At 32.8% G+C, this 13,439-nt stretch overlaps 2 long non-coding RNA genes across 2 annotated transcripts; both read left to right on the forward strand.

Moving 5' to 3' along the window:
- Nucleotides 1-4,327: 4,327 nt before the first annotated feature.
- Nucleotides 4,328-6,747, forward strand: LOC138127675 (uncharacterized). The gene is made up of 2 exons (XR_011158333.1): nucleotides 4,328-4,762; nucleotides 4,810-6,747. It is a non-coding gene; the product is annotated as an uncharacterized lncRNA (long non-coding RNA).
- Nucleotides 6,748-10,092: 3,345 nt separating this feature from the next.
- Nucleotides 10,093-13,210, forward strand: LOC138127674 (uncharacterized). The gene is made up of 3 exons (XR_011158332.1): nucleotides 10,093-10,827; nucleotides 10,881-12,144; nucleotides 12,193-13,210. It is a non-coding gene; the product is annotated as an uncharacterized lncRNA (long non-coding RNA).
- The last annotated feature ends 229 nt before the right edge of the window (nucleotides 13,211-13,439 follow it).

Below are 13,439 nucleotides of genomic sequence, written 5' to 3' on the forward strand. Positions count from 1 at the left end.
GGAAAAATTTGGTGTCCCTGAACACATTCCGGTTTTTGAGATAAATGGAATTTGATGTTAAAAGTGCAAAATTTAGCTATGATTTATTAGTAAATTGGGCGGTCACTTCCAGAAAAGAGGTTGACATGGATTATTTATGGTACCCCTTATGGCCTTAAGAATTACTAGAAAAATATTCAAATGGATGTTTAACACTGAGAACAAGACTAATTTTTGAACAATTCCCTTAAAAATTATGATATCCATCACAACACCTAACGTGGCGTGTTAATAATGTGCCTGTTCATTCGATAATGTGAACCCACGTCAACCTTCGTTGCATACAGTGTTGCCAGATGTGTGGGAAAATCCCACAATTGTGGGAAAAACGTCCTTTCGGGGGAATAATGGGATTTTCACCAATTTTGTGGGATTTTTGAAGATTTGAGACTTGAGTAGATAATATTTGTTAATTATCCAATAATTATGAAATGGTGACTGACTTTGACATCAATGGCTACAAGCTACAAGCTACAAGATTCGTTCTTGACTTCTTGTGCATCGTTGTTCCCTTTAGCTGTGCCTTTAGGAACCATTTTTGCGCGATGCCAGTGCTGCCACTATTATTTTGTGTGCGTGCCAAATGTCCCTAACCCATTCCTGACCTAACATTTTAATTTTTTTCCCTACACGTGACGTATAGTCCATTCATTTTAAATCTTGGGTTTAGTAATAAAACTTGCCTGCTTTGACACTTGTCCGAAACTCAGTGAATCTAAAACTGTGTTCAATACCGAGTGTCAACTACCAAACCTGACCATAGGAATTTAACATGAAAAATAGTTTTTGCGTGATTTCAGGTACCTACTTCATTAAAAAATTGATTAAATTTAACATTTGTTAAATGGTCAAGTTATTGGAAACATTTTTATTCACATTTATCAAAATGTCGAAATATGTTTGTGTTTAAATTTACTACTAAAATCGCCTAATAATTTGATTATTAAAAATACCATCCCAAACATTAAATTCCTTAGGGCATTGCGTTCTTGTAGTTAAATGTATCCGCGGATTTTCTTGAGACAAATATCGAGTGTTCTGGGTGGCTCATTATTTAACATACATTTGCATTCGTCGGTAAAACATCTGTTTTTAGGTACTATAAATATGATCTGCTTACCTTATCTATACGACGGGTGCAGGTAATAATAAGACATCCCAAGCGTAGACAGAAAGTACATAATAATGGGGTTTTCCCGAATTTTAAAAATACAGGACCGGCCGGCCGTAAGTCACTAAACAATTACAGTCTTACTCGTAGTTGTACCGTTCAAGAAATAACTTGTGTTGTGTAAAGTGAATTCAGTGCGTTAATTTTACTCAATATGTAATATTTGTTGCCAATACTGGTGAATCATCTAGTGAATTTGATTCAGATGACGATTAATTTTCTATTTGTTTATGTAAGTATTTTATTATTTTATTTATTAATTTACTTTAAAGTATACATGTAATGGATACTTTATTAATTACTCTTATTTCTTTATTTAGTAATCTTATTTCTCAAATACAAAATTTCCCAATACAAAATCAACAATCTCTTAACATTGTTTTGGTCACTGATCGCAAAATGTGTTTTAATTTTTTTTGTATTTGCGGATACTTTAAGGTCTCTTTCTTTTGCTCGTCGATAAGATGGTGAAAGTACGACGTGGTACCAATTTTATGTGAACAGAGGGATTACTACTTTACAGTACCCACACAATGAAAACTTGCCGCTTTCGTAATTTACGGCGTTTTGAGTTTACAACTTTACCCAAGATTTAAAATGAATGGACTATATCTATAATTCCATAAACTAACTAAAAGTAAAACGGTAAGTGCTTTGTTTTCGGGTATTTTGTATTAGTTTTCGTAGATGAACTCAGATTCAACTGATTCAAGTAGTAATGAATGCGATAAGTCCATCAAAAGCAACAAGAGAGCTAAAATGCCGTCAGTAAAAATTAAAGCGAAACGGTTGAAGAAATTTCAACCTCATTGGTTAACTTTGCCAGTATTCCAGGGTTGGCTTCAAGCTGATAAAAATAACACACACAGTTGTAAATGTATTCCGTGTAATAAAGTTTTAAAAGGAGGGAAGAGTGAGCTTATAAAACATAGTAAAACAGAGGATCATCAGAACTTTGTCGCCATGAAAATTAAGTACAGGCAGCAGCAAATAGATGAAATGGTTCAAGCAGCAAATGTAGAAGTTGTTAGACAAAAAGCCCATGAACATCAAGTGAAGAAATTTGAGTTGTTATTATCGGCATGTTTTGCTGAACATAATATGGCAGTCCAGACTGTTGATCATATTACTGAGGTTTTGAAAAAGGGAATTCCAGATTCGAAAATTGTGCAAGATTTTCATTTAAAAAGAACTAAGTGTACCCAATTAATTAAAGAAGTTTTAGGAAAATATGAAAGTCAGACACTTGTATCTGATCTACAAAAAGTATGTACCACTAAATTATTTACTAAAAATTGCTACAATACATAATTTCAGGTGCATTTTACCATTCTCCTTGATGAGTCGACTGATATAAGTAACACTAAATTTTTATGCCTACTTGCTCGATATATTTCGCCTAGATCTGGACAAGTTTTAACTAAATTATTGGAACTAATTCCATTAGATGCTAGGGACACCACAGGAGAAGCAATATTTAACAAATTTACAGCAACCTTAAACAAATTTGAAATTCCTTTAGAGCATATTTTAGGTGTAGCATCGGATGGAGCCAACGTGATGGTTGGTTCAAAAAATTCATTTTTTTCTAGATTAAAACAAGAAGTGCCCCATTCTATTTTATTGAAATGTATATGCCATTCGGCTGCTTTGATAGCGAGTTACGCCTGCTCTGAACTGCCTAAAGAGGCAGAGTCATTACTTAGACAAATTTATACATATATATCAGGCAGTGCAAAACGATGTGCTCAACTTATTGAAATGCAAACATATTTCAATTTAAAACATTACAAAATTCTGAAACTATGTGATACTCGGTGGTTGTCATTACATGATTGTATTTCTCGTATTTTACAAAACTGGGACGTATTAGTATCCTATTTTCAGATTGCTTGTTTAGAGGATCAGTTAGAGACAGCAAATACAATCTTAAACTTGATGCAACATAAAACTATTAAAAGTTATCTTTTATTTCTCAAATATGCATTGAATTTCATTAATTCATTTAATTCACTTTTTCAGTCAAGTGATATTCTAATTCATTCTTTGGCCAAGAAATCACAAATACTATTTCAGCAATTTGCTCAAAATTTCATCCATAATCAATTGTTGCTAACTGATAGAAAACCAATTGATTTATTAAATCCTCATTGTTATCTACCACTAGAGGAAATTTACCTAGGAACTGAATGCAATGCATTTGTTAACACATTGTCACTACCCGAGCAACATGGTGTTCCTGTTAAAATTTTACAATTCTATGTCACTGCTGCTCGTCACATAATTAAAAGATTGCCACTGGATGGTATCTTTCGTGATTTTGAATTCATTTTGCCGTGCCATGTTTTTAATAAAAACCGCGTTGTATTTAAAGACATTTCCCGGGTAACAAATGCATTTCAAACATTACTTGACACAAACAAGTCCAAGATGAGTGGCGAATAATGCCATTTACATTCGACGAAAAACAATTAGAATACTATTCATCATTGAAGGTGGACCTCATGTGGAATGAGTTAACTGAACAGAATTTTCAAGGCGAGAAAAAGTTTGCAAACATTGGCAAATTAGCCAAAATTGTTTTAAGTCTTCCTCATTCTAACGCTGAATCTGAGCGTATTTTCTCGGTGGTGAATGACGTGAAGACCGCAAAACGTAATAAGATAGGTGACAATACATTAAAAATGCCATGTGTCTAATTAGGTCTTCATTTAGATCAAACAGTATTAACTGCACAACGTTTCACCCAAATGATGAACATTTTAAATTGTTTAATTCAAGTATTTATGCAAAAAGAGAATAAGTTTTCAAATTGTAATCAATAATACCTAATTGAAAATATAATTATAGAATCAAGGGTCACAAAAGGTTACTGACCTTTACTTTGTTTTTTCTTAAAATTTAGAGACTGAGTTTTTCGTTTATTCATATTCTAAATCTATTATTGTTATTCTTTTTGTAAGAATTTAATTAAGTTTATTTTTTAAAAGTGTATCAATTTCGTTTTATAAATATGTGCCTGTTAATACAAGTGTTTTTCTGATTTCTTAAATCGGAATTAAGAGTACTTATTGAAAATTTGGTTTTTGATATGTAACATGTTTTTAATGATTTGATTTTCGGAACAATTTAATTGATGAGTACAAATACATTTTGATCAGTAACTATTTGTAATAATATTTACTAAATAATTAAGTAATAAATCTGAATGCACAGTAAAATATTTAGAGGCAAGTTAAAAATATATATTCCAAGTTAAAATACTGAATGATCAGTAAAATATTGTTTGGACAGTGGTAAAACATTTTGATCTACGAAATTTTAAATCTGATTCAATGAATTTGCGTTTGTTAAGTATTAAATTTAATTTGTGGCACAGAATATTGAAGAACACAAGTAAAAAAACAATTGCTCAGTGTACAATTTACTTGATTCTTAAAATTGTGTCAATTAGGTACGATTCGAGAAAAACAACATAACCTATAAATTTGACCGCGCAATAGTCTGCAAGTGTCTTGTGTTATGGTGAAATAAATTGCATAAGTTTACAAGGTAAATTGAGGTATTTATAAATATTTTTTCACAGTCATATTCTGCAGGCGTTCAGGATGAACAATAGTCTAGTTGCGGAGTACGAAACGTCGGAATCATCCTCTGAGGAAGGACGTCATCACGAATCATCGCCAAAGAGGAGAGTTATAGGAAATTGGATAAAGATTGGAGTTTTTTCTGGATCGGATGAGGCTGAAAAATTTATAAAAGATAAAAAAATATGGGGATTTCATTATAAAAATAAAACAGAAGAAGGAATAAAGAAATACTTCAGGTGCAATCAAGTTAAACTTCGTGGACAACAATGTTCTGCAAAAATATATCTTCAGTATGATTCGACATCGCATGAAGTGCATTTATTCAAGACTAAATCAGAACACAATCATGACTCTATTGAAACAAAAGGCGTTCTTGGAATTGACCCTTCTCTAAAGTTGGAAATCCAAAAACTTTTTGACCTAAAGTTAAAGCCAAAGGCTATTTTAATAGAATTGTCCAAGAATAGTGATATCAGGAAGCTTCCCTCAAAAAGACAATTAGATAATTACTTGCATCAGTTGCGAGAATCCAAATATGGCCCGTCACAAATAAGTGTTGGAGAATTGGAAGCATGGCTACTGAAAAACTCAGTTATTCCAGAAGACTTGCATATCCCTTTCGTCGCACAATACGAATTAGAGACTGAGGAAGAGGAAAGCATTTTTCGATTTTTCATAACAAGTAGATATTTGATGAGTATTTGTGCCAACAGTTACAAAATTCATGCTGATGCAACCTACAAACTCTTGTGGCAAGGTTTTCCAGTTCTAATAGTGGGTACTACCGATATGGATAAACATTTTCACCCTTTTGGTCTTTCTGTTTGTACTAATGAGAAGAAGGAGGATTTCAAGTTTCTCTTTAGAGCGTTAGTTGCCACATCAAAGAAATTATTTGAAAAAAAATTTGAACCTAACGTGTTGATATGTGATGCTGCAAAAAGTATTCAGAATGCTTTCATAGAGATTTTCGGAACTGATAAGTTGATAATCATGTGCTGGGCGCATATGAGGAAAAATGTTCAGAAACGTGTAGAGCGTGATGTGGAGAAAAAAAACCGTTCCCTAATTCTGAGTGATATTAACACTCTTCAACTTTCTTCATCTCCAGAGATATTCGAAAAAGCTGTTGAACTTTTCAAAAAAAAATGGAATACGGAGCAAGCTTTTTTGAATTATTTTGAAAGAGAGTGGCTGTCTGATAATAGCAATTGGTACGAAGGTGTAATGAAACATGTACCAAGTACTAATAACGCCTTAGAAGCGTTTAATAAAGTTATAAAAGACACTCATACCCTTCGGGAACGCCTTTCATTAAACCATTTTCTATCGGTTGCTCTTGAAAGTGTTCAACAATGGTCGAACGACTATAAAACTGAGTTGAAAAAATTTTCGAAAATACCAACAATTACATTGTCCCTGTGGACATCTGCCTATCAGTGGACTAAAAAGAATAAACCAGTTCTCATTGTCTCCCAACAGGAGAGTCAAATTAGTTACAAAATTCCAGCAGGGGATTCAACCGAAGAACCAGGAGAATTAAATGACATTTGCGCAGAAAATTGGGTGGAATTTGAAGAGTTTAAAAATAAGGCATTTTCATCCTGGATAACTACCATGTCAACTTCTCCAGATGAGTGGATTAAGGGAAACTGTAATTGTCCAGCTTTTTTTAAAAATATGATATGTAAACATATTATTGGCATAGCCATTAGACTTAAATATGTCAAACCACCACCAGAAGCGCGAAATATAAGTATTCAAGGGAAACGTAAAAGAGGGCGTCCTTCTAAGGCAAAAAAAGCTCTTATTGTGCAGTAGTAATATACATAAACTTTAAGCTATAGGTACTTAAGAAAATGTTTTTTTTAATTTTTAAGTTTGAAAATTATTTTTTCATTGTTTATTTTATCGTTTAATTTTCAAGTAAATTCTACCATAATGTTGTCCTGATTTTATTTATTTGAAATTCCTCTTGTCGAGATTAGTACAGAACCTGCCTCACAATCTATGCTGTATTGCCGTGCTGCCGTACATTTTCTGTAGGTATATTATCAGTCAGCTCTGCCATTGGCTCTGCCCTCAGACCATTTATCGTTATTTATATTTCAATTTCACTATTATACTTAATCATATTGAATCAAAATACTTATCATAAATTATTATGAAACTTAAGTTTTTTTAAGAATCGAAATGCAATTAATTATTGAACAAAATATCTGATCAAATAGTATTTCTACATATCATTTTTTTTTAAATCAGTCAAAGATTAATTTTTATCCGGACAGAACATACTGATCAAACTGAATTTTCTACTTGAAAAATGTTTATTTTTTTACTTGTCAACTGAATAATGTTACTGATCAAATAAACATAAGCCTTTGATTTTTAACGATTAAATTTGTGTGGGATTTTGAAGTCCCATGTGGGGAATTTGGCTGTCAATTGTGGGAAACAAATTTTTATGATCTGGCAACACTGGTTCAGGGTTGCCAACTTGGTGATTTTTTCACCAAAACTAGAGATTTTTAGGACGCTGTTGAGAATTTTGAGATGCTTTTGAGATGGGTCTCCAAAATGGTGTATTTTTTATTCTAATCGGAGAATTCTGGTGAATTTGAACAAACAATACTAAAATTGTTGAATAATATTCAATATTGATTAAACGACCATCACTGCCAAGGGAAATTTATTCTTAACTTAATTCAGTTGGCAATAGATTGGCACCAAATTGGCACTAACGACTCTTTTTACATCCTTACATCTAGTTCGCTAGTTCTGTCCTGTGGTTCTGTCTCTGTTTGATGTTAAGCTAAGCCTATGAGCTATATTAATCATTGTTCCGTGCAAGAGAAAGACGAGGTAAAGTGCCAACCTAACCCTACTTTTCTTTCTTATGTGATAGCAGAGTGATAAAACTGATAAGTGCACTTCGTGTGTATGCATAATTCAAAAGTAAGCTGTTATGTTAGTTAATGAAGTGTTATTTAAAGAATATATTTTGTTTAGTGCATCCACAATACGCTCAAAAATACAGAAACAGCTGGGAGAAATTACCAGCTATGAAAGGCTGGCTTCAACCATGTACCACAGCCAATAAAAAGGCGTATTGCAAGTACTGCAAGACATTCATAAACGCAAAATTGGGCGACCTAAACAAACATAGGCAGAGTATGAAACACAAAGCAGCCGAGAAACCTTTTTCCTGCCCAAGACAGCAAAAATTGAATCTGCAACCACTTAACAAAACTGTGACTGAACAGCAACAGAAGGAAGGAAAGACTTGCCTTTTTGTAGCTGCACACACGTCAATTAATGTAGTTGAACACTTGTGTGAAATACAGGATGTTCCCTTTCACCGAACAAAATGCACAAATATCATAAAAAATGTTGTGGGCCCCTATTTTCTTAATGACTTGTTGTTAGATATTGGAGACAAATATTATAGTTTAATTATTGATGAATCTACTGACGTGACGGTTTTAAAAATGTTAGGACTTGTTATTAGATATTTTAGCCAAAAACATTCTAGAATAGTTTGCACGTTTTTATCATTAGTTCATATCGAAAATGGAACTGCTGAATGCATTGTCGAATCCATAAAGGGGCTGTTGAAAAAGTACAACTTAGATTTGCAAAAGTTACAGGGAATTGGGACCGACAATGCTTCGGCAATGGTGGGGATTAATGGTGGGGTTTTCAAAAAATTAAAAGAAGACATACCACATTTAGTTTTGGTACGGTGCATTTGCCATTCATTACAACTGGCTGTTTCAAGTGCTTCAGAAACAACGTTGCCTAGAAATATTGAATATCTAATTAAAGAAACCTACAATTGGTTTAGTAACAGTTCAATTCGTCAACTTGCCTATCAACAAATTTATAGTGTGATTAATAATGGGGAAAAACCGTTAAAAATATTACAGATGGCCGCAACACGTTGGATATCTATTGAGCCAGCAATAAAACGCATTTTAGAACAATGGGACAGCCTAAAGGCTCATTTTGATATTATTCGTATCAAGGAAAAGTGTTATACATCTGAAATTCTATACTCTATGTACAAAGACCTCAACAATAAGGTTTATTTGGAATTTATCTACAACATTGTCAATCTTGTGCAAGCTACAAATAAAAGCTTTGAAGCATCTAATGCCGATGTTACAAAATTATTTGTTAATTTAAATAATTTATACTTAACTGTAGTTAAAAATATTGTTATTCCAACTGCAAAAATTAACTCTATTGCTGAGGACTTTGAAAACCGTTTAGACCCCAATCCCTACTTGGGATATGCCTTTGAAAAGGCTTGTACCGACTGCTCTGTGAGCCAACATGATAAAGAGATCATTAAGAACCGCTGTTTTCAATGTTTAATTGAATTAGCTAAGCAGCTGAAACAGAGGTTGTGTGATAATATAAAAATATTAGAAAAAATGCAATACTTTTCAGTCACTGAGTGTTTAAAACCAAATAAAATGCCTATTACAGACATTGCATGTCAGTTTTATGCTGACCCACACACAATATCGAAAATTGAAAATCAATGGAACAGTTTACAATTGATACCTTGGTCTGAAATACATAATACAGAACTGTTTTGGATAGAAGTAAAAAATTACAGAGATGCATCCAATGAAAATCTTTTTCAAAATTTAGTCGATGTGGCATTAAGAATCCTTTGCCTACCTCATTCAAATGCAGAAGTCGAGCGAGTTTTTAGTTCGATGAATATTGTTAAAAATAAAATTCGCAACAGAATGAAACTAGACCTCCTCAATAACATATTAAATATAAAATATGGGTTGAAGAGAATAGGTAAATGCTGCAATTCTTTTAATTTACCCGATGAGGTTTTGCTAATGTTCGATACGAACGTTGCTTACAAGAGAACTAGTGATGAAGCCGAAAATTTAGATGTAGACAATATTTTGCAGAACTTATGTTGACTGAAAAAAAAGAAATTCTACCAAAGATATTTTTTATTTGTTTTTTGTTTTAATATTTTTAATTCTTTATGTTAAATAAGAAAAACAAATTTGTTATTTTTTTTAAGTTTTGTTTCAATGTTTTATTTTTTGTTTGTTAAATAAGAATTATTATTGTTATCTTAATGTTTTTTTAATGTTTGATGTTCAAAATGTTTAACGTTTCTATTTTTATACAAATAAATAGGCACCTACTTATTTAAATTTTTTGGCAATTTGGTAATTTTATAGTTGGCAACACTGCACTGGTTGCATAGCGTAGTGTGGCGTGGCGTAGAGCAAGTGGGCTCCCGGCATAACCAAGGATGCGATAGTTAGTACAATCGTACTAGATCTAGTACAATTAACAAATTTTTAGTACGTCAGTACCTCTTTGCCAAATTTAGTACAATTTCCACAATATGCCAAAAAAATTGTTAAATGAACAATTTCATGAATTTTACAAGTAGCGCTTTTAAATGGTCCCGTTGACATTGACCAGAAGGGTCTTTTTGTCGGCACCTTTGATATATAATAAAAACGGCATTCCATGACCTTCAGATTCAGAACATCAGCCTTGTGCTTGTGGCTTGTGCCCATGTGGTTCACAGATGTTGCTGGGATACATTCAAGTACATTGCTCAATGCTGGGTCGGCTTAACAGGGGTGCGTTCAATTACCCTGCTCGAGTGATGTTCTGGATGTTAAAAAGAGTAAAACATATGCGCACTACAAGTTAGTGAGCGAGATGAAATATCGTCTAGGCAAAGAACAAATTTCGGAACGCACCTCTGGAAGTGTACCCTGCGTACTCGGCTCGTAAACTGCCTGCGCCCGGCGCGCATTTACAATTATTTTTATTTTTAAATTTTAAAAGTGTTTCACTGTGACTGGTTGTTCTTCGTTCTGTGATTTTCAGTTCAGAGTAACCTTTCTACCCTTTTGTAGTTTTGTGACTTTTGTGTTTTCTATTATTTTATTCTGTGACGAAGTGGTGTTTTGAACTTTTATAAGTCAGTGGGTCAGTGCAATTATTATTTAACTGCCTGATAATGGATAGGTAATGTATAATTCAGAATTAGATAAGGTTTTACAAAAAAAATTATATTTTAGGTTTGTTATCCGTATTGCTAAGGATAAAACCAGCACAACCAATACAGTTACCTTTACTACGGCATCTGCGTCTTCTGTATCGGTGTGTACGCGTACGGATGCATGCAATATAAATGCAAACACTGTTAATTCAACAGTTGTTTGTTCAACAATCACTAGCCATACTTCTAATAAAACAATAAGGGAAGTCGATCCTGACATAGATTCTTTACCTTCGAGTTCGGGCACATTAACATACAACAACGAATCTGAACAGGTAGATAATTTAAGTAATGATACCTCAGGTCAACCTGTTGCCAAAAAAAGGAAAATATTCCATCAGAAATTTAGACAAGAGTGGCAAGAAAAATATGATTTCCTAATTGAAAAAGACAATACAAGTTTTTGCAAGATATGTAATGTTATAATTAAGGGAGCCGGATTTCATATAAAAAGGCATGCAAATTCTGCTGTACACATAAAAAAATATAATTCAGCAAAAAGCACCCCAAAAATTGATGCAACTATAAAAAAAGATCCAAAGGTGTGTCTAGCTGAAAGAATTCGAGAAGTTGAACTCCTTATAGCGACTTTTTTATGCGACAATAATTTACCTTTTGCCCTTGCAAACAATTTAATAGATTTATTAAAGAAAGTTACTCAAAGAGACGAAGTAATACAAAATTTAAAAATGCAAAGAGACAAAACTACTAATTTAGTAACTCAAGTGCTCGGACCCTTTTCAAAAGAATTAATCTTTGAAAAACTGAGGAAGGAGAAATTCTCCTTAATCATAGATGAAACCACCGACATAGCTACAAGGAAGAGTTTGGTAGTTGTGGCCAGATTTTTTGAAGAATCTGAAAAAATTGTAAAAGATCATTTCGTCGATTTAATCGAAGTTCATGATGCCACATCTGATGGTTTATTTAACGCAGTGAGGCTGTTATTGAACACCAACAAAATTCCATTTGCCAATGTTATCGGTTTAGGGGCAGATAATGCCAGTGTTATGATGGGAGATGTGAAGGGTGTGAAGCAAAGGTTTAGAGCAATATGCCCTCATATCGTAGTAAATGGATGTAGCTGTCACTCTTTGCACCTATGTGCTTCAAATTCCTGTAAAAAGCTACCTTCAACAGTAGAGCAGTTTTGCAGAGACATTTACTCCTATTTCTCACATAGTTCGAAGAGAAGTAGTGAATTAAAGGAATGCCAAATATTTTGTGAGGAAAAACCGTCAAAAATGTTGTACCCCAGTCAAACTAGGTGGTTATCATTACAGGTAACGATATCAGTTTTAACTGACATAATCTTATATTCATATTTGTAGGCCGTATGTGACAGAATTTTGATTCACTGGGATTCACTGAATTCATATTTTGACGAAGCTGCAAAAGAAGAAAAACTTCCACTGGCCAAGACAATTTCCAGTGCTTTGAGAAATCCCATTTATAAGTTATATTTGGAATTTTTAGCATATAATTTAAAATTAATTAACAATTTAAATATTGAATTTCAAAGCGAAAAACCAAAAACGCCAATATTACTCGAAAGAATCAAGTTTTTGTATAAGAGTATTCTAAAATGTTTTGTTAAAAAGGAAGTTATCGATAAAACTTCTTTAGAAAATATTAATGTACTTAGTCCCCAGAATTATCTTGGTATTGATGATCTGTATTTTGGAGGTAAAGTTGATAGTTTCTTGAAAAATCCACAAACTGTAAACACTGTAAGTAAAACTGATTTACATAATTTCAAAATTCATTGTTTAAATTTTTACAGTGAATTGTGTGTACAAATAAAAAAACGGTTCAACATGACAGATGAATTTTTAGTTTATGCTAGCAACTTTACTCCCAAAAACGCCCTATCTGGGGACATCTTATCTATATCTAAATTTACGTATTTATTTCCTTACTTAAACGTAGACGTTGATAAAGTAAACTTAGAATGGCAGTTAGTTAGCGAAACTAAAGCATTAGAACATTTTAAAGATATGGATGTAACTGTATTTTGGCAAAGGGTTGCTGAAACAAAAAATGAGTTGGGCCAGTCAATGTTTAGCAGTCTGATGGAAGTTGTAAAATGCATTCTTTCTCTTCCACATTCCTCAGCTGCGGCAGAAAGAGTGTTTTCCCAACTGACATTAAATAAAACCAAATTGCGAAATAGGTTAAATATTGTAACAATATCTCATATTTTATCAGTTAAAGAAAATAGTAAGAGTGGTCTGATTTTGCCAAAGAAATCATTTAAGCTCTAACTGACTGCATAAAGAATTTCTATAAATATAAATACACAACATATGTATTTTTATATTTTATGTTAATATTTTTTTCTGTTTTGTTGAGTCCTTGAGTAAATTTTTTTTTTTTTGTATTTTATATCTATTTTAAAAATCCCGCTCCCGAGTTTGGTTAATTTTAAGGTGTTCAGGTTTTCAGTACAATCACCTAGAATTTAGTACAAAATGTCCCTACATTTCAGTACAAGTTTTTACCGTTCAATCGCATCCCTGGGCATAACCCTAACACCAGTTTACTTACGGAATATGATTATTATTGTGTTTTGACTCTC

The sequence above is a fragment of the Tenebrio molitor genome, chromosome 4 (genome assembly GCF_963966145.1).
Source record: "Tenebrio molitor chromosome 4, icTenMoli1.1, whole genome shotgun sequence".
NCBI classification, from domain to species: Eukaryota; Metazoa; Arthropoda; class Insecta; order Coleoptera; family Tenebrionidae; genus Tenebrio; species Tenebrio molitor.